General features: G+C 38.2%; 1 long non-coding RNA gene across 1 annotated transcript in view; it reads right to left on the bottom strand.

The window, feature by feature from the left end:
* The window catches only part of LOC135202238 (uncharacterized), a 362178-nt gene that overhangs the window by 334769 nt on the left and 4242 nt on the right, over positions 1-23167 (bottom strand). The gene's annotated exons all lie outside the window — the stretch shown is intronic.

Genomic DNA, 23167 nt, shown 5'->3' with positions numbered 1-23167 from the left:
AGAAGACACAGCATCCAATTCCTCCGTAAGTGCCATTTTTCAGTTGATTCCAATTAACTATAAAATCTTCACAGAAGTTCCTTTCATTCATCAAAAGACAGTTCAACATATTTACCCTGAAAGGGCAAAGACTGCGATCAATTATCTTTGGTTAGTCGAACAGAAATCTCCGTTTGAGTGTTTTTTTTTTTTTTTTTTTTTTTTTTTTTTTTTTTTTTTTACATGAATTAAAAACAGTAACTTAAGAGAGATTCGGTAATCAGATATGCTGGCAATATAGCATAAGCAGCGTCACTTCTTAATTAATGCAGCTATATATTTATGATTGATATATATATATATCATATATATATATATCATATACTATATATTATATATATATATATTATATATATATATATTGTTATGGTGTTACTCCTGCTCACTATAAATAGACAGAACTAATATATTCTAAAAACTTTCAATAAAGGATTATTCTCAGAGACCTTAGAACCAAAAAACCTAGGGTTATTCGGCCCTTCTTACACAATTCTAGTGTGAAACCAAAATTTCGATCCAGGTTGTAGGAATACCCAAAATTTCTTTTTTTTAGTAGGCAGCTTTTCAAGAAAAAAATATAAAATATGACTACAAAGGGCTATTAAACACAAGGAGTCAGGATCCTCAGCAAACACTCAAAGAGGAATCAGAAAAAGACCAAACTTTATAAAAATAATATTTATTTACCAATTAAAGATAGCCGTAAATGATGGTTGGGGCTAAAAACCGCATTCAGCTACAACAACACAACAGCATTCCCCATTCTCCTACACTAAACAGGTACACCGACAGGAGGAGAGAAAGTCACTGAGGGAGGAAGAAAACAACAAACTCACGGTGGCGAAAAAAAAACACAAGCATACGACAGTAGAAGGCAAAGATCAGCAAAATAACCCTTAATTCTACTTATAACAATGAAATTCCTAAACCTAACTTACAGTTATGACACAAATCTCCAGCTAATACGCTTACATATAAATCCAAAACTGTAGAATATATCTTGAAGATGATTCTTCCGATTACCATCAGCAACTCGAAGTTTCCAATGCACCTGAGCGTTACAGGTCGATATAATACTGTTCCTTATGTGCGCTTACCGGAGATAAGTTCTCCCTACGTCCATCACACATCACAGTTTCAGTCGACTCCGTTGAATACCGTCAACAAATCACCGTAGAGTCAGTGGCACGACAGCGTCCATATTCACGCAAACAAAATAACTTATGCAATAGTTACGCTTACCGGAGGTAAGTCTCCCTACGGAGAGGTCAGAAGAAAGCTGCTACAAGGGTGAAGGTCGAGATCAAAGCTTGCACAATTAATGATGAGAGTGCCCTCATACAGTACAGGACTCTAAGGGGCAGACAGACAACGAATCGCTGAATATTGTCCTGCCGCAGAACACCCACAGAAGCGGCCAGTAGAAAAGTAGAGTCCAGTTGTAATGTCTTATATATATGATAATAAACCTGCCGCAAGGCAGTCCAAAGGGCAGGCAAAGGCAAGGCTCGAACATGCAGCAGACCTCTCGCTCAAAATTCCATATAGAAAACCTTTGTTTAATCACCCAACGACTCAGAATATGTAAATAAAAGAGAAAATTATCCCCATGGGTGTGTTACCAGTAACAAGCGAAATACCCAGCGGTGGGAAAAAAAGAAAAAAAAAAGTCCAAACCTTCATTTAGCGGCAAAAAGAGTTACGTTACTGGCTTAAAATTTACGTTAACTTTTCATGATAATATATACGAAGCTCTTTCTTTCTAAAGTATACTTATTGTAACGTCCATCGCTGAAAATCGACGAGATATAAGTATCATAAGTATTTAAGTAACAGCAAAGCAACGGCAGGTGCAACTGCACAAAAGTATGTCCGGTTTGTGCGTTAATCAGTCGATTTCGTATATCATAATATTACTTAATTAATGATCATAACCCTCATTTAATGCACTTTCTTCTAAGGTGTACTTGTAAAGTATAGTATTAGCGCCAGAAATCGGACGAAAAATATTCATTATAATTAATACGTACAAAGGTAACCGCATGAGGCAGTTGACAATATCCTTTAACTGCCAAGGATTCTCAACCACATAATACAGACGAATATGTCTCACCGGCTTCAAGCTATTCTCGCCCTCATTCCTAGGCAGTAAGTCCCTTCCTGCCCCTTTAGAGTTTCTTGGGGGATACGCCTTTATTACACCTATATCTCGCTCGTCTGAGCGCTCATATAATTATTGTCCATTTGAACGATTTCAAGAGCGGTTTCTTACCCAACTCTGAGAGAGAGGCATACAGATTAGAAAGTGTGTGTGTGTGTGTGTGATATGGCTGCCGTCAGAGAAAAGAGCTTCATGAACTAGGCCGAGTTCGTAGCACATCGTAGTACTACATGGTCGAATTTATATTTGATTTCGAAGGTGTAAGAAAAAAAATAATAATCCGGTGCAACGATACGAACGCCGATGACAGTTGGTGTATTAAAGCACTGAAATTTGAAAGGTAGAGAGAGAGAGAGAGAACGTGTGCGTTTGTGTATGTGCTTTGAGACTGCGTATGAGAGAGAGAGAAAACTTACATTATGTTAAGTCTACAGAGAGAGAGAGAGAGAGAGAGAGAGCATCTATGCATGTGCTTGAGACAGAGGGTATATTTGAGTACGAGAGAGGGAGAGAAGCAAAGCTTTACCTCCTCTTTCTCGAGTGGTATGCTACCGAAGTCATTCATTTTTGTTATGTATTAAGTATTTGCATCACTAGTGCGTTCTATTCATGTGTTATTTTCACATTTTTTTTTATTCTAATATGAATATTTTTACTTAGAATTAACATTAGTATAAGATTATAGTTTATTTCAGGCGAGTATTATTATTATTATATAAGATGTCCTTCATACCAATAATTAACGTAGGTAAAACGATGAAAATGTATTAGTTTAATGAAGGTATGAAACCCGCAGGTTGGCGGGTGGGGGTTGGGGTCCCTATAGCTGCAACCCCTTCCATTCCTTTTACTGTCCCTCCATTCATATTCTCTCCCATCTTGCTAAGATTCACCTTTTCTCCTTAACAATCATTTCATCTTGCAACTGCTTTTTTCAGACGTTCGTTTCAGCGCTGAATGATCTCTATAGGTCCAAGCGCTTGGCCTTTGATTTATATATATATATATATATATATATATATATATATATATATATATATATATATATATATATATATGTATCATGTGTGTGTCAGTTACAGAGGTATTTCTTAACATAGAGATTCAAATATTTTGCACATTTTTTCAATTTTCCCTCATTTATTATTATCATTATCATTATTTACTTTTGAAATGATGTTCACGCCGTTTCCCGAGAGATATTGATCGATGTAGCTGTCTTGTCTATAACTTCCGACCAATTTTCATCTTTATTTTTTTAAACAATAAATTAGTCACTGAAAATATAGGCCTAGTATTTGACTGATCTGTGCGCACGTACTATGATGCTCCAGTCGAGGAGCATCGGGGGGAGGACCCGTAGGGGCACCAGAGGATGGTGACGCCTTTAGGCTGATCTCTCTCTCTAGTCTGTTTGTAATATCGTTATTCCCGTTAAAATCCAAGTCATAGGACAATAGCTTTGTCGAATCCACCGGTTTTTGCCCGCCTTAATCCCGGTGAGGTTTAATTGGTGGTTTATCTCGCCAAGATACCGGTTGTTCATTCTCAAATAAACCGTCAAGAGGCTGGTTTGTGAGAGAGGAGGAGAGGGAGAGAGAGAGACGTGGAAGAAGACCTAGGGCTATATGCTGTAAGAGAGAGAGAGAAGAGCTGGTTGTTCCCCTGGCGTTGTTCATGGAGTTTTTTGTTCAAATCAAGTTAATAGACAGACATCATATCGATATCTATTTCTTACAATCCTTACAGTGCCAAGTCACAGTGTCCAAAAAATCAAGTCCTGCTCATATTCAGAAAACCGTTCAACTTTGCACTATCACTGATCGAGAGAGAGAGAGAGAGAGAGCTTGCCTAGACCCATTCCAGAAAGCACAGACTTATTTTAGCGTTGTTGTAATATACTGATGGCGACATTATTACTTTTCACCTCCGTCGTGAGTCTCTATAAAGTCAGTATTTGCAATGGTGGCTGGGGAAAGTCTCTCTCTCTCTCTTTGTCGTGTTACCACTTATAAAATAGCATTGTAAAGACCTCCAGATTAGCTCTTTCAAAAACGCCAGCCTCAAAATATCGTTACAGTTAAACGGACAATAGGCCTATATGTCGTTGTTTCATCGTGTTGATTGCTGTTGGATGAAGAAGCCTCGTGTGATTTTATTCCTTTTGATTAATACCTGGAAATTAGGCTTATGGTCTGAAAACAAGGATTGAATAATTAGACCTATAGGTGTAAGTTGAACGGTTTTTAACATTGCAAATTCTCTCTCTCTCTCTTACTTTTGGTTTGTTGTTTTTCATTATAGTAAAAGTAGAATCTCGGGGAGGTATTTGATTCACATCGGCCTTGTCGCTCTATTCTCCCCAGATCATACAGCAACCCCCCCCCGCCCCGCAACATATCCCTGACTACCTGGACATTCCGTGCACCATCCTCTCTCTCCTCTCCTCTCCCGCCAGATTCCCTCCTCCTGCAGGGGAGGTCTCCTTCTCCCGCGCGTCGCCGCCCTCCCCTTCCTCCTCCTGTGCAGTGGGTCTCCTCCATCAATGAACGTCCTGGCATCATTGAGGTCCCGCCTCCCTCCCTCTGCTCTCCCTCGGAGAGACTGAGTGAGTCTTCCTCCGGCCTCCGCCCTCTTTCTGCTCCTCCTCTGTCTTTGAGTCCTCCCTCTTGGGGGTGAAGCTCTCATCCACGGTGGCGGAATAGGAGGTCCGGAAGAGCTCTCTCTCTCTCTCTCTCTCTCTCTCTCTCATGATATAAGGGTCTGACCCCAACAGATCCTAATTTCAGTTCTTGAGTTTTCAATGAATAGGCCTACATGTTTGCTCTGTTAGAACGTCTTGTCGTGTCCCGTTTTGTGTCTTGCAGTTCTGTTCTTTTTTTTTTTTTTATCATATTCATGAAGTGAACATTCATTCATTTGCATATGAACTGGATGGAGTTTCCAATGTATGTATGTATACCTGATAAGACAGTATACTAGGTCTATGTATCCTGCGATTACAATCCATTGTTAAGGTAACATGAAAACGTCTTGTGAGACACTAGCTGCATGATACTTATATTATATGTCTGTGAAACTTCTCTCCAAAGTTCCCGAGGGGCTTTGTCCCCCACCCCTTCCCCCAAACTGTAGGATATGGAACAGTCTCCCTACTGAGGATGACATACAATTATAACTTCTTCAGAAGTTCGAGCTAAGAAGATGCAATGTATTACTACAGCCCTAGAACTATTCTCCTTCCATTTCAGTGTATTAGATTTTTATCAGTTCATTAATTAATCTGTTAATTTAGTGTTTTTTTTCAAATAAGTAATAATATAATAATTGTGTAATGTATACAATGTTTTTAAGGCTACAAGCCGCAGACATTAAGCCTAATGCTACCTTCACTATAACCGTAGCATTTGTTTAACTATAAGTATTTTACAGAATATCGTTAATTCTTAAAAGTGGCTTTTATTATAGGTTTAATTTTACAGAGATTGTATCATTATTATTATCATTATAATATTTACTTGCATTTCCTTCCTGCACGGAATTATTACTACCTACGAAGGTAAACGTCTGCATTACTATTACTAATAGCTACAGGCTTCCCCTTAGGGGGGTGGGGTTTGTGGGTTGCCCCTGGTAAAGGAAGGGAAGGTCCTTACAACCCAGCAGTGCCCCAGTGATCGACTACCGAAGATTTCAAGGTCAGCAAATGATAGCTGGAGGAGATGATAATATTATCCCGTCATAATAGCCTGGTGTCTGTAAACGGCTTCCAATACAAAACAGAAAAAGCTTTCATATATTTAGCAATGATATAAAATAACGTAGGATGAAAGCAAAAGCAATGCTAATAATAAAACAACAACAACAACAATAATAATAATAATAATAATAATAATAATAATAATAATAAGCAGGAAAATTACTGGACGTTTTTTAACTCCAACTCCGAGTCCTCCAACTTCGTATGAAGATGATGGCGTCATCCATCAGACCTCTTATCTGGTTTCCAATCTTTGGACGTTGTCGGTTGAAATGTCGGTTTCCAAATGTCTCTTCATCAAACAAAAGCTGTGTTAATTCTTCGCCAAGAAGAAGCGTCGATAGCATTGCGATAATGAATAGTATCTTTAATTTCAAGTTAGATTTTGCTTGGAAAGTAAATACAGTTATGTTGCATCCATTTTCTATGTGAATTATCGAGGTGTAATGAATTAATAGGCGACTTTTCCAAAATTCTGGCGAGAAGCGATCTCTCTCTCTCGTGCTCTTCTATTCTGAGGACCATTGAAAAGAAAACTTCTTTTAAATTACAACTGTCCAAATCCTATTGCCATGTTGAGAGAGAGAGGAGGAAGGAAGAAGGAGAGAGAGAGAGAGAGAGACGAGAGAGAGAGAGAGAGAGAGAGAGAGAGAGAGCAACCCACGATTTGTGAATTGAGCCTTAAATGGTTTTCAGTAAAAGATTTATTTTATTTTGTTTGTTCAGTTCCAATTAACTATATATATACAAACTTGTGTGAACACTTTTTATTCTTTTGGCGAAGAAGAACTTCATCGAATAAAACCCATCAAATCCATCAGTCAGTTTAGGGGGAAACTTTGTGATGGCTGAGTTAAATTTCGAGTTGACTCCGATTGGCCATCTCGAGATACCGATTAAAACGTCGTGTCATTTGCCAAGCGTCGATGGTATCGCTATAATAACTGATGTATGTTATTCTTATGATATATAATATTCGTTAGAAATATATTAATATGTCACGTGAATTCATAGAAAATCAAACGGCTGTAACTTAACGTTTCATATTAACGGGGTTTTCGTCTGGTGATGACGTGAGAAATGCTCACGATTATTATAGCTCCTGTTTCAGACTCTCCCCCTCCCCCCTTGGACTCCCCCAGGGACTGGATATTATGTAATTATGCATAAATTAACGAATTATTCATTATTCTCTCTGCATCCTCATTCAGAAAGAAGGATAATGACAGCGATTGCAAGGTGAGCACTGAACCATGAGGAAGCACATAGGTCTAGGTTTGGAAACTTTCCTGGATGTCCCATAGTGGGTATATCGCTTACAGTATGCCTTGTGAGTAGCGCTTCAGACGATAGGAAATCAGTGACCCATGAGTAAGATCAAGTGCTGAAGGGTACTACAGGAGGTCTGTTGTGGACTACAGGACACCAAACTACCCAGCAGGACAGAGAGGTTGGAGGTTGTATGATCTCAGTGGATGTATGACGTCATCAGGAGGGCTCGGTGTGGACACTATTATATTCTTTTAATATAATATGACAGTTGTTTAGTTAATCATGATTAATTAATAAGGTCTTCAGCCTTACAGGTTATTTAAATGGGAGCCTTTTTCTTAGACACAATGACAGACAAAACTGCGGTTTCTCTCATTAATATACAGTGATGCTCAAATCTCATGCAACATGACTCCATAGGATTTCGGTCAAAATTCACTAACTGGCAACCTAACATGCTCCATATTTATCTATTACTTCAATGCAACCGCGATTATTGCATACAATAAGGCCATAATATGTTTCATAAGAGTGAAATCTGTCATATATTTCAAAACTGTAAGAAAATGTCACGTGTAGCCAAATTTCAGAAAAACTCTTACGGAACATTTTAAAAACTTTCCTTCACTCATCGCTGAATCATTTGACCAAAACGAAGTCGTCATCAAGTTCAAATGTTAAATAAGAAACGAAAAAAATTGTCATAACATTAATATTGCTTCCAAAGCAAACATAAAATTTGGAATAGTCCTATTTGATTGCTTTCACACCTCAACGCTGAAAAAAAAAAAATATGTATACAAAAGTAGAATGCGCCCACTGATATCAACGTGTGAGGGGAGCATGTGTGACGTATCATTAGTGTCGGTGCAACAACAACCACACAGTGTAACATAAGTAGGTCTACAATGAGTAGTGACCATGAAATGATCTTGAAAACATATATATACTTTATATGTGTTAAAGGAATATTTGGATTTTCATACATAATTATTTGTTATCTTTCTTAAATATTTCAAAAATTAACTACGCCAGCCAATGTACACTGACTGACCAAAGGAAGCACTAGAGAACTTCCAATGAGAGGCTCTTGGAGGAAATCTAGGCGTTATTCCTTAAAGAACGCTTAGTTGAACCATTTTCTCTCTTCGCCCGAACCATTGGTAATAGACAGGGATGTACTCTTTAATGTACCGATCAGTAATTAAGTTACCTAACTTCTTGCGTCCAGTGTTCGTCACCATTATTCTTGATCGTGCAGCCTTCACAATTCCAAATCAGCTTAATGACATCCTTAACTAGGGGAATGCGAGTCATTACCCACAAAAGCGACTGTCGAGTTGATTTTCAAAAATTGCCGCAGTTCGATAGAAGAGTTCTAAACACCGTTGTTTTATCAGGTAAAATACGGTAGCTGGCAACTTCTGGTGGCATCATCATGTCCGTACACTCCTGGGAGAGGGACGCAGACACACAAGGAAGCTCTCATCTCAGACTCAGAGTCTCAGACTCTCAGTGTTACGTGTATCGTGGTCGGTGGCGGAAATAGCTATATTCCTTGTGTCCGTTGCTACCACTTTTACGTTTTCTTTTAGTGCAGGGATAATTATTTTGGTGTTTTTATCGCTCGGTATTCGTTAGATTGCTGAGAGACTGCTATCTCTGTGTCTGTATCATATCCATTAATCATACGAGTGCATTTTCCAACTATGATGTTGGATTTCCAGAAAAAGGGAAGCGATTATTTTTTTATTAATAAGAAGCCGTGGCTTTTGTGTATTCGCCAATTCAGTTGCAAGGAAACATTAACTAGTATTTATTAAATAAATGCGCAATCTAGCCTGTATAGACCTATTAAAACAGGTTGCGACCCCAGTCACCTATAAGGAGATTTATTGTTATAAAGGTAAGCATGATTAACTTTGTCGTTTGAAATGCAAATATCTGTCTGTCTGTTACCAGTTTGGGGGGTGAGATGGCTTAGGCCTAGTGTAGGCATTTTAGACGTAAACACTCAAAAGACAATTTTCCCGCAATAGATAATGTAAGACACCGAAGGCAGTCGAAGCAATTTAACTCAGGGCCCCCTGGCCAAAACGATCTTTCATAATTTTGGATGATCGGAATCCTTGGGGGAGAGTTAAATGGCCATTGCTGATATACAGTCCTGTTCAAGCGCAGGATTGTCATCAGTTTATCATTTTCATTTCATCTCTCATTTTTCCATCTAGCCATACTTTCATTTCGGCGCTGAATGATCTTATAAGTCCCAGCGCTTGGGCTATGCCCTAAATTCCATAATCCATCCAATTTATATATACTAGCAGTACTAGTACATTCCCCAGGGACTGGGTTTACGTAGGCCTATTGGGAGATAGCTACGAAAACGAGCTTAACAAGTTTAAATATTGCAGTGTAGGTTTCCCTTGGGCATTCTTCCCCTCTTCCACCTTTTCCCCGCAGGTGCACAAGGTATTGGAGAGGGGGGGGGGATAGGAGATTGAGCTTGGGATATTCCTCTCCTCCCCTTCCCTTCCTCCCTCCAAATTTCCCCTTTCTCCCCTCCTGACTGACTATGCGACACTACTGCGGGATGTAAATTCTTAAGGCGGTACTTTGGATCTGGGAAGTTCTTATGCCTTGGCTGGAATGAACGTGATTTCTCTTGTCACATACGCCATCGAGAAGGTGTTTTTGTTGCCTGTTCTCGTACTTTTCGTCATTTTTAAACGTCATTCAGTTAGATGGTTTAGCTTGTTTCCTGTAAAGTGAGCATCCCATCAAGGTACGTAGTATTATTGTGAAAGCAATAGCAATATGTGTCACTTACAGATGCCTCTTTATTTCATTAATTTTTTTCCCCATTTTTTTTATATAAACTAGAGTTTAGAAACTCGTCGTTCTTTAATACTCCTTTGTTCTTTGTGGATATCTGGGTTGGGTTGAAGGGCTACTAGTTTCATTGGTTTGGTCTGACCATGTTGTAATCACCAGAATAGAACACCAGAGTTCTTCCATATTTCGTTTGAACATGACAGTGGTAATAGCAGTTATCAGTGACGTGTGTGTATGTGTGTGTAGTGTTTTTAATGCTTGATATTGCCAGAACTCGTGATATAGACGGTCACGGCTGGCCACCCTCCGAAAAAGTACTTACAACACGTCCTGACACCGGAGATGGGCATCAGTCGCGGCTTGTTGTTGGTGAGGGACAGAGGTAAAGACCTCTACTCTCCTTTCGAAGTAAGTATTTTCTCTAAAGTTAGAAATGAAGGCCAAATTTAAAGCATTAAACAGAGGGTAGTGAAAAGGGTGGCCAACGCAGTGCAAATCTCACCAAAACGCTTTCAAAATGTTTACTTAAGCTTAAATATGTTAGAAGATTGACGCCATCTCGATATTTGTGGAGTCGCTTGTGTCAAAAACTTCCCATTTCCTGTGATAAATCCGCACACCACTTGTACCCATAGACGCTGGGGCACTTTCATCACAACAATCGGAACACGGTCACTGGCCATGACGTTTTTAAGGAAACTACTGTTTTGGTAGAAGACGACGACGAAGCATGCACTAGATAGTTTTTTTAAATAAATAGTAAAACATCAATATTTTATGTATTTATAATGATTAATTTGAAAATATTCGTTATTGAAAAAGTAACTCGATTCTGACTCAAATTTAAGTAATTATTTTGCCGAATTAGAACGTTCTTTTAAGTCCTGTATTATGACGTCACGACATCTTGACATTCGTACCTATTGTAAATGAATTGTTATACTCAACTTTCGGATCACCTGAAGAAAAGCGACCCCAACACACGCTGGGGTCGCTCTTCTTCAGGTGGAAAATATTGCGGTCGCTTTTCTTCAGGTGGAAAATATTGGGGTCGCTTTTCTTAAGGTGAGGAATTAACAAGGTAAAAATCCAGTTTATAAGTTGATGATTATTAGTGTGACAACATAAGTGAGACCACCCAATAAAAGTGCTTGGTAAAGAAGCCCTCATGGACCGTGCAGTTTATGAACAAGTTGTGCAGCCACTTTTAACGGATCACCCTCTCCTTGCTATCAACTGGTTGAAGAGCAAGACTTTTGAGGAGAGAAATTAAGTGCATTCAGTGCGGAAATTCAATGAACTGGACTAAACTATTTTCTATACAAGATAATTATGTGTGGAAATGCCAATTTAAAAAGTGTACTAAATTTAAAAGCAAAGTTTCTATTCGTAAGGACTCATTCTTTGCTAAATCTAAACTTCCACTGCAGAAGTGGATTCAGGCTATTTATTACTGGTGTAACAACATGAGTGAGACTACAGTGACTGATATTCTAAACATTTCAGAAAAAACCATGATTGATATTTACAGGTTTTTTTTAGAGAAGTATTTTGAGGTAAACCCCGTTAGACTTGGTGGTAATGGCATAATTGTGCAAATTAACGAGTCTCGCTTTGCACAAAAAAAAAAAAATATATCACAGAGGACGTGCACCAAATCGGCCAATATGGGTATTTGGAATGGTTCGAACACTAGCATTAAGCCCAGGTGGTTTGGAATATATGGAGATCGGTTTGAAACACGTGATGCTGCAACTCTACTTCCAATCATAGAAAAAGTTGTATTGCCTGGTTCAATAATATGCAGTGATGAATGGAAAGCTTATTAAAAAATTCAATCACTTCTAAGATTTCAGCATCAGACCGTAAATAAAATCACTTTCGTAACTTTGTTGATCCAGAAACAGGAGTACACACACAGTCCATCGAAAGTTATTGGAACAAGCATAAATCAAGTATTAAGACAATGCGAGGATGCAAGAGAGAATTTTTGAATTCATATTTACAATAATTTATGGGGTTTGAAAGGCATGTTTATAGTAGGTTTGATTATTTTTGTACTGAAATTGCAAGACAATACGCTTTTAATTAACTATTGATTGTTTGTCTAAATTTGTGTTTTTAACAAATGTTTAATAAAGTAGTTTTTAATGAATATATATCTACTTTTTTTTCCTTTTTTTTTATATTATGAGCTAAAGTGGGTCACCTGAAGATTGGAGACACCAACAAGCAGGGGTCGTTTATCTTTAGGTGGAAAATATTGGGGTCGATTTTCTTCAGGAGAGGTATTAGGGGTTGCTAATCTTCAGGTGATCCCGACTTTTCTTGCAGAACAGTTTACCAGATATTCATGCAGATTGCTATCAGCTATTCATGTAATTGTTATAATCGTTAATGCGCATATATATCGTTTATTATTTACTTTTTGGATATATGAAGATGTTTTACTGCCGGATTACCGCCGTAGTGTGACGCAATCGCTTTCGGTCCCTGGGCCTCTGTTTTCGCACCATAAGAAATTAATGGGGCCGAATTTGCAATGACCAGAAAGTCTTTAAAAGAGGAAAGTTAGCACTGAGGGGGCATATGTTTTGATTGAGAAAAATACAAATTTATACAATAGCTAGCTTGTAAAAAAATACTTTATTACAAAAATCTTGATTGACAACTAAGCAGCATACCTACTCTGGGTTTCAGAGACAGTGCAACAAGCACGGTTTTTGGCAATATTTCTTTGGTAACGAACACTCGTATCAGAAACGAGATTTTGCTACTGTGTATTACACCCAGTGCCGTCAATTTATAAGGGTATCGTGAATCACTAATCGTATCCAGAAATGGATACGAACACGCGTAAAAAGCTCCACCTATCCCCCTCCACCGCCACCCCTGTCCTTCTTCCTTCCTTTCTCTCTCTCTCTCTGTTGCCAATTGGTATGTGTTCACCCTCCAAACTGGGTATAAGACTTACACAAAACGTGGAAATTGGTGAAATTAGGCTATGTATTGAAAGTATAAATACATACATAAACAATTTATAATAATGCACCGGCGTATGTGTGAAGCTCCACTAATGTGGCAACGATGATTTTGCCATTCTTAGCATGCAAACGTTAAAGGTTACATTTATTTCTGGCATACAGTTATTAAAAAAAATCAAAATACTAATATAGACTTAAACTAATGAAAAGTGCTAAAAAAAAAAAAAAAATAATCCACTTATCCGTCGTCTGCTCGGATGCAGGCTTATTCGGACCTTGGCTGACTCGGACCGTGGCTGATTCGACTAGATTCGGACCTAATCTTGGCTGATTCGGACCGATTTGCTGGGCTGATTCGGATTACATATAACTATATATATAGCAATGGGTATTTCTATATAAGCATCCGTATCGTTCGTCCCGCGAATACGAAAAGCCCCACCGGAATTGGGGCGTCAATGATTTCGCCGTGTTTAGTACGAGCCCCTGGGGGTTAATTACAGTCGTCCGAATAAATATTACTTAAAATTCTTGTTCAGGAGGTAAAACTGCATAGAAAAATCGGCCAATCATATGAAGGTCCGAATAAGCCTGAATAAAGGTTCGAATGAGCCTGTTCCCGTCTGCTCTGCGATGGTTTTCGGCAGCCAGATGTACGACAAGGTTAGAAACATTGGATTGTATCTACTTTAGAAATATCTGTAATTTTTCGGGGGTAATTTGGTTGCAAAAAAAGGGATTATAGACATGAATTAAATAAACATTTTGAAACAACAATGTAAAGTTGAACTAAATAATGAGTAAAGTAAACAATTAGGGAATAAAACTTTGCAGTGTCGTCGTCTGCTGCTCGTAAATGTATTTGTGGAGTGAGCGCTTAGGAACCAGGAACAGCAACGTGGTTCAAGTGCAATGTGGAGTGAATTAAGACCAAAATGTGTATAATAACAATCAAATAAGTGCTGTGGAGTTTCAGTTGTGATGACAGTAAGGATAAAACACCGATTACAAGGTAAAAATGAATTCAGTTCCAACCATGACCCCAGGAATAACAAGTTTTATACTTTCACTAATATAGGCAACAAAATGTTTTATTGTGCTGATTACAACTGCAATCTTGAGTAAGATCAATAAACGTTACAATAGATACTCTGAACCATTGTTCAAATGAGTGCTGGGTAGGCTGGGAAAGATGATGGCCATCCGTGACTAGACCGCCATATTGGATTTCAAAACTGCCTTGAAAACATATTTTACGAAGAGCGTCACATGCTTGTTTTAGTTCGTATGGGGCTTTTATATATCACATTATGTTGACGAAACTCCAATCTTTTGAATGGTTATGCTTAGAGTTGTAATTGTATTCTTGTTTCACCAATTAAATATCGAGTGAATAAGACCTGGCCAGCGTGATGATGGTGGATCGTCCGTGATTGTTTACCCTATATGGAGACGTACCGCAAGGAAAATTGCCCTTTACGAACTGGATATTGGTACGGCAGCCGTATCCCTGATTGCGATAGATATTGGCACGGCTGTGAATTGCGCATGCACGAACCCTTGTTTACCGCCTCCGGCATATCAGTGACAGCAAGAAATTAACGACCTAGCAATGTGAACCGTGTAATAATACACCAGTTTTCTCTGAAAAACAGATGTTTTCAGGTTTTTGCAAGCTGTAAACGGCAATAGACATCTACGAAGAGTTAAACTTCCAGAAATTTTATATCCGTAGGTTACGAATGATCGAATCGGCCCTGAAAAGAGCTCCGAAGAGGAGATTCAAAGATTTGAAGCTTAGCTAGTAAGGTAGTGCAGCAGTCAGTAGTGCGTCCAATATGGGAAACATATTGTTAATATAGACCTGATTTGGATGATTACTTACGATTGATTAGGCCGTTTACCACAGGATCGACTTTGGTAGTTTTCCTTACTACCATGAATACAGCAGAGCACGAATTCTGTGTACTCCAAGTCTTCTTTGAATCTCTTCGGAGCTCTTTTCAGGACCGATTCGATCGTTCGTGGCCTACGGATATACAATTTCTGGAAGTTTGACTCTTCATAGACGTCTGCTGCTTTTTTCAGCTCGTTGAAACTTGAACACATCTGTTTTTCGGCGAAAACTGGTGTATTATTACTCGGTTCAGAGGAGATTCAAAGATGATATGAAGTACAGAGATAGATTAGTTTAGTTTTATTTTTCATGTATATAGTCAAAGTCTAAGTATGTTTAAGTATTATTGTGATTTTTTTTTTTTTCGTTTACTGTCAAAATGTTTTGGTGCTTTGGTGATGACAGTATGGTGCTTCACTTTGACATTTTGAATTGAACATGTTCAGCGAAACAATTCAGATCGACTATTATTACTACCGTCGCTGATCTTCTAGTGCCGCACCTATAGCTCTTAGCAACAGCGTACGGCAACTGCTGCATGATTAGCAAACTCCCATACCTACAGCAAGTCAATAGTGCAATACGGCACCACTGATAGAATCTGACGTACCCCCACTACACAATGTTATTTGTACGGCAGGAAGTCTGAAATTGATGCATGCGCAATTCACTGCCACTGCCGTACCAATATCTATCGCAATTAGGGATACGGCTGCCGTACCAATATCCCGTGCCTTTATTATTATCATCATCATCGGAGTCCAGTGATATGATACCATTGATGGAGAGGGAGGAGGTTTCAGTGATGCATGGATATTCTGTCCCTGTTGTTCAGTATCTAAAGCATATATTGAATAAGGGGTTAATCTCAGTTATCGATTCACATCGGCCTAGCTACCTAATCGCCGGTTTCCTTTCTCTCTAATAGGGTGTTCACTATTGCAAAACCCACAAATAAACATGTTAGCTGCACATTCCACATGATTTGCAGTAACCCGGACAGTTAGACAGACAGACTGACAGACACGCTCTTGACGGAAAAAAAGGCGAGGAGGCTGTTTAGACTAGAGTACAGCAAGATACGAACACCATCGGGACCATCCATGGCCACCGCGAGTCGGTGGCCATGGGCATCCCCTCAATCCCCTCCCCCTCCCCCAATATCCGTGACTACTCCGACATCTCTCTTTTACCGGCCACCTCTCCCATTTGATGATTTTTTTTCTTACCTCAACTTTTGCCCTCATCATATCCATTTTTTTCATTAGTATACGTAATAGCTTATTATACGATCTCGCCCCTACTTTTTGTCCTTGTTTAATTCGTGCGCAATTTGGACAATTAAAAAACGAACGGCCGAAATTTAGCCGTAATCCTGCGACTTGATAAATATTGGCATGGCTCTCTCTCTCTCTCTCTCTCAATATCGGATGTTATGATTGGTATATGTCTATTTATATTGTTCTCTTGTTTTCCACTTTATGTAATTGTGTGCATATGTGTATGGATGTATAAAAATACGCAAAGTTGCAGAGATTTGGTTACATGGATAATATATAAAATAACTATGATTAAAATACAATTTACATTCTAAAAAAATTGTATTTTAGTCTACAGTTTACCCCCACCCACCCCCTCTCTCTCTCTAATATATTAGCACACAACACACACATATATATATATATATTATATATATATATATATATATATATATATATATATATATATATATCTTGCAATTTAAGTAAAGTAAAGAATCTTGTTCAACTTACAGGCATTATTCCACTGAACGTAGTGGAATAATGCATGGAAGTTGAACAAGCATTTTTACTTTACTTAAATTGCAAGTATATATATATATATATATATATATATATATATATATATATAATATATAAGAGAGAGAGAGAGAGAGAGAGAGAGAGAGAGAGAGAGAGAGAGAGAGAGAGAGAGAGAGAGAGAGAGAGGTAAACTGTAACTAAAATAATATTTTTTAGAATGTGTATTTTTAATTTATATCCGAATCAATGTACTTTAGCACTCGATCTAATTTACTTTACTTCCAGATGTCAAAAACTGATAAGAAGTTGCATTCCTTATGTTCAAAAGTAAATTAAAAACTAAAGATACCGAAACAAACAAATAAATGATAGAGAAATTACAAATCAAAACATTTGTACTCAAATAAATCATAGGAATTATAGTATGTTTGGTTTTGTAAATACATTAATCTCGGGGTCACAACTCTGCGTATAAAACATAAAACATTCATTTTAACTATAATATCTAATTGTTCAGCCTAGTCAGAGAAAGAAAAAAAAACTCACTGAAAAGTTCCAGAAACTGGCTATATCAGAATAGCTTTCATTGTGCCTGCCCAGCCTATAACAATGAAGGAACTGTACTTAGCCCACTATTCACCAGTACCGTGGCGTTCACCACTCGGTAGAGTCGGTGCACTAAAACGTATTATATACTGTTCATGAATGATTCGCGTAACGCAATGTGATCAGTTTAATACTTTGCAGGGGAAGCAGACACGTTCATAATCAAGCAGAGTGGAGGAATTAATGAAGGAATTACACACACATATGGTACACATGCATAGTATATTACCTACAAACTGAAATATAAAGTACCTTAGTAATCTACTTGTGAAGTTATTGGACGCGGCCAAATATGCATTAGCAGTAATTGATATATCCAAGCCTAAGGTGAGGTACGGTACGAAATTTGTCCGTTTTTTCCGTACCTGAACTATACCGTACAGTACTTTGGTAAACTTCGTACCGTAATTCCGTACCGTACACATAAGCCTTATCGTGCCGTGCCGTACCGTACCGTAATGCCAGTTGGTCCCCTGATACCAACGTGAGCTGGTTCAACTTCTGTGGGCACCTTCATGCTATTCTTGCCCTCATCATATCCGGCAATAAGGCCGCTTTCTGCCAGGCACAGTCTATTGAGTTACTTGTTGTTCTGTGTTAATTTTAGTATACATTAGTATCATTTTTTGTACACGAGTGTTGGCTATATTTAAAACTGCTTCAGATCTTTATCATTCTCTCGATACCTGGTTGTTTGGTAGACCTCGAATTTTGCCCCATACCTAGTGAAGAACACAAGTGTGTAGTACTAATGTGAGATTTTAGTCACCCGTTCATTAACTTAAAATGAGAGCTATGAGGAGTTTAATCATCTGCAAGGTATGTCGTATGGTTAAAAGGAATTCACTTTCAGTTTGTGTTTTTTTGTCAAATCCCCTTTTTTATTTCACGCTGGAATAGTTAACGTATGTAATGCGGGCTATATTGCCTTATTTTTGTGCAGGAGTAAAAGATCCGCTGCTATCCTCGACCAGCCAGAAGGGTCCATAGTACAATACAAAACTAGTCATTTTCTTATTTTTATTTTTTTTAATCTGAAATGACAGCAACATCCAGAGATGAATCCAAGTATTGTTTCTTGTCATGATTAAATATGACATTTCCATCGCAAGAATAATGTTGAAAATGAGAGAGCAAATATTTTAGCCTTAACTTTTTTCAAATGGGATTTGAAATAGAAGAAAGACTTGTCATACTTGCATCACCCTTCATTAATCTTTCGTACCAGTATAAGGTGTGAGATTAGGATGCAGTTTCGTCGAATTATAATAATAGTCATATATTTATTTATATAGTCAGCAATATTTATAACGAAACCCCAATATTATTATTTTTAAAACCCAGACCAGGAATATGAGTATAAATTCATTAATAATTCAAAATGAGTTGAATTTTCAACTAAAATGGGTTGAATTTTCAGCTCAAAATGAGTTGAATTTTCAACTCAAAATGGGTTGAATTTTCAACTCGTAATTATTCCTTGAAGCATGAAGCATAGGCCTATGCTGGAATTAAAACTTGAGGCGATGTATGTTTAACGTCGACAAAATTCACTAGGTTTCATTTATCACTTACAGAATTAACGATCCTGAGAAGGGGGGGGGGGGGGGGGGGGGTTGTCTATAAGTTACAGCTCACACAAGCTGACCACATTACAAGAAGAACCGAATTTTGAAAACAGAGGATACAGAAATAGGCTCAAAAATTCAAGTAAATACATAAAGAGATGTCCTATAGACGCATACAGATTAGCTTTAACAATTATTATATATTATTTCATGTCGTCACGTACATACACGGCATACATACACGATCGTATTCTCAGCCATGAACATTTTCTGTCATTGGTTGAATCCTACAACTCAAGAATGACTCTCTCTCTCTCTCTCTCTCTCTCTCTCTCTCTCTCTCTCTCTCTCTCTCTCTCTCTCTCGCAAAACACCACCTCTCATGACTTCCGCTGTTCAGATCCACCAGAATGACACTTTTGTCATTATCTAATAACTCGTCTTGTTATCGTTTCCAGATAACTTAAGTATTATTATTTAGTATTTTGTTAGAGAGAGAGGAGAGAGTATAGTAGGTCTGTTGCCTCTTGTTCTTGGGTCAACTCAAAAGGGATTATAGCTCAAATTTTTTTTCTCTCTCTCAGTATGATACGTCATATTATCTCGATGTATTTTGTTATTATTATTATTATTTCGTGAATAATAATAATCATAATTACGGATTTCTGAATATCGTATCCAGGGTATGAAAGCAGTTAGGTCTAAGTGCACTGGGGAGGATGATGGGGCCTGGTGGGGTACGGTGTGTGGGAGGATGCTTGCTGTTTTCCCTGCATGGGTGTTGTTTACTGCTTGGAGGATAGGTTCACTTCCGCCCCCCCTCCCCCTCCCCTGCTAACATCCCTCTGAGATACCCATAATCCCCTACGCCCTAACACGGGTTGTAATCGTCGTCCACTTACCGAGGTCGGAGGTGACCCAAGCAGAGGAGACACACGGACAGACCCACTGGCGTAGTACGACGTGCAAAATTTTTGAGATTTACAAAGTATTTTTACGTACTGTAAATGTAAGGTTAACCGACGTATGCTGAATGAACGTATTGTTTTAATACACATCTGATAAAAGTCGTTAAAAAAATCCCTGTCCACTCGTTTTATTTGTATCAAAGCATAATAACATTTATTTCGCTTGTATAAGATCGACATCTGTTATTTTCAGTTTGAATTCGATGACCGTTATGGACTCCGTCACGACTGTCCCCGCCTGGTTTATTCCTTTCTCTCTCTCTCTCTCTCTCTCTGGAACTCAGGATTCAATTTACGACAAAGGAAATGTTTATGACAGAGATATACGATCGTGTGCTTGTATCTGCCTTAGGCAACTACATAAATAACGAAAATGAGAGGTTTCAAATTGCCAAACTGAGTAAGATTTTTTTTATATATATATATATATATAATATATATATATATATATATATGTGTGTGTGTGTGTGTGTGGTGTGTATGTGTGTGTGTGTGTGTGTGTGTGTAATTCTACAGCAGTCTCTTTTTGTATTCTATATATATTAATGACTCGCTTGAAATTAAATGGTGAATACTTGTAAGGCTGATTCTCTCTCTCTCCTCCTCTCTCTCTCTCTCTCTCTCTCTCTCTCTGTATATATATATATATATATATATATATATATATATATATTAATTCTGCAAAACGCAGACAACAGCGATAGCTATTGTTAATATAGCCAGTCGTATTTTCCTCTTGAAACGTTAGAAGATGGCATGATTGAAATCGATCCAGTATTGAAAGATAAAAAAGTGGATGTCGGCGAAGAAACTCTAAACTCAGTGAAGACAAAACCGAGTGTATGCTATTTGGATCTGATAGTGCACTACGAAAATGTGAAGGACACAACAAGGAATAACTATTGGCTCGTCATCCACAAGCATTGTAGCGGTAGTGAGAAATTTGGTTGAGTGTCCATGAGCTTGGTGCGTCAGCCACTACTGTAATCATGAAATGGGTTAAAATGTCCATATGCCAAAACGGGCTTGTTCACCTGGGCATCCCGTAACACGCAAATATACAGAGAAATGAGAGAAATTAAAACGGAAAATAAAGAGGGTATCAGTACACAGTAAAAGAAAGTGTTACTGTAGCGAGTTTCAGTTCTCTCTAAGTAACTGACACATTTGCCCCTTATTCCCTCACTGAAAAATGGAAAGAATACTTTAGTGTCCAATCCATTTGACCATGTAGTGATAGAAGTTCACTCTCGACGTGGTTCGGAAGTCACGTAGAGCCGTTTGGTCCCGTGCTGAATAAGCACTGGTTCCATGCAACGTAAAAGCACCATACAAACAAACAAACATTTGACCATGTGTCGGTTTGTCCGGCTCAGTATTATGGTACTGAGTGCTTACACTAGTCCCAACTCCTGCGTACGCTGCTCACGGGATTACGGCCAAAATTGGAACAGTGGAAGGAAGGAAGTTTGCTATAGATACTGCTGCGTCTGTATTTTGTAGTTATCTGGAAGTTTGTTTATGAAATGCACCTGTTTCTGTCTTCGAGTGACCAGCTTGTGTAATGAATGTTTTTTTTTTCTATTTTCAGAACGTCTCTTTGCACCCGGTGGCTCTACAGAAGCAATCGCTCGGTGAGTACCAGTTATTATGTGCTTTAATTATCCTTTTGGAAGGAATTTAAGTTTGTATTAGTTTTAATTGTTGACTCCCCAGTGGTGAAATGCTGGGTACTTTTTCTCTTTTTTATCAATATTTTTTTTTCATTTGTTGTGAAGTGACTGGGTAGTTTTGCTTTTCGTAAATACATACACACACACACACACACACACACACACATATATATATATATATATATATATATATATATATATATATATATATATTTGTAACTTTTTTTAATGCCTTGTAAAATTGATGGCATTTATAAGTCTATTTCTTATTTAACTTCGCCCACGAGCTTCTTCTGAAATATTTTCTTTCATAACTGTGATGCTTCTTATACTTTTTAATTGTCTCTTAGTGTTTTCTCGTCAGTATTGTAGCTCCTGCAGAATAGGAGTCTTTAGTTTTTTTTGTTTTCACTTCTGGCAGTATTTTGTTGTAGTCTTGGTGCACAATGCTCAGATATAGAAAAAGCGCTAAAGTTGCGGATTGTGTTTTAATCTTTTCGTTCGTATAGTATTTAAAAATAATCGGGGTGCATGCAATCGTTCGTCTACTTCGTGTTGTGATTCCAGGACTTTATTTCACTCCTAGCTCATATATATTTTGTGAAATTCATTTGCAAACTGTTCAACTCCGGACTCTGTTGCATGACCAAGTCAGGTCATTTGAATATGTCACCCTCTTTGGAAAGTAACACGCATTTTTCTCTTATTCGTATTTGGTCAACTCCCCCCCCCCCCCCCCCCCCCCCCAATAACCTCGTTGGCTCCTTTGATGAATGAGAAAATAGGGGGGCATGAGAGAGAGAGAGAGAGAGAGAGAGAGAGAGAGAGGAGAGAGAGAGAGGAATGCTTAACGTTTTGGGATAGTCAGTCTGTTTCGAAGATTTGTTCATTTGCATAAATGGCGACGGGATCTTTAGTTATTAAGGTATGTGTGATGTGTTCCTTTCCTCGGAGGTTATAGGTCATCACCCACTGTCTCCTTTTTGTCACCCTACGGCAATTGTACTTTTGGCTACGCGGCAGTTGTTTAATTACTGACATCCCTGAGAAGTCAGAAACTTGCTTCATTTAGAATAAAAATTGCGATTCGCTGCATCTGATAAACAGTCAAAGTTCGCATTGACGCCCAGTAGCAGGAATTCGGTGACCTGAGTTTATAATATATCGTTTGTGGCGTTTCATCAGTGTTGACAGATATGTATATACTGCACTTTCGACATCCTATTATTTTTTTTTTTTGTTTTTTTTTTTTTTTTTACATCTCTTACGTGTATTTTACATGAAAAAAAAAAAGTGGAAGGCATTATGACGCTTTAGTATAGTTTCTGATATTCTCAAAGGAGGAAAGACACATCATTGTCTCTACTTATGCTATGTTGGTTCATGTAGGATGGAAGGGCCAGTGACACCATTTGCATTTGGTGCAAGATATCGAATGCAATACAAGTTCAAACTGAGTTTATACATCATCTATAGTATCTGGGTGCCTGCAAGTTGAACAAACTAAATAGTCTACATGCTTTGTGTTGCTTTCCTTAGACCCAAAGGGACCTTCTCGCAGCTGTAATTATGACTTCGTCGTCGTCGTTGGTGTTTGACCATGCTTATACATGAGCTCTTCTG

The sequence above is a fragment of the Macrobrachium nipponense genome, chromosome 30 (assembly GCF_015104395.2).
Source record: "Macrobrachium nipponense isolate FS-2020 chromosome 30, ASM1510439v2, whole genome shotgun sequence".
NCBI classification, from domain to species: Eukaryota; Metazoa; Arthropoda; class Malacostraca; order Decapoda; family Palaemonidae; genus Macrobrachium; species Macrobrachium nipponense.
The sequence above is the reverse complement of the archived record's forward strand: the minus strand, read 5'-3'. Positions and strand labels throughout refer to the sequence as shown.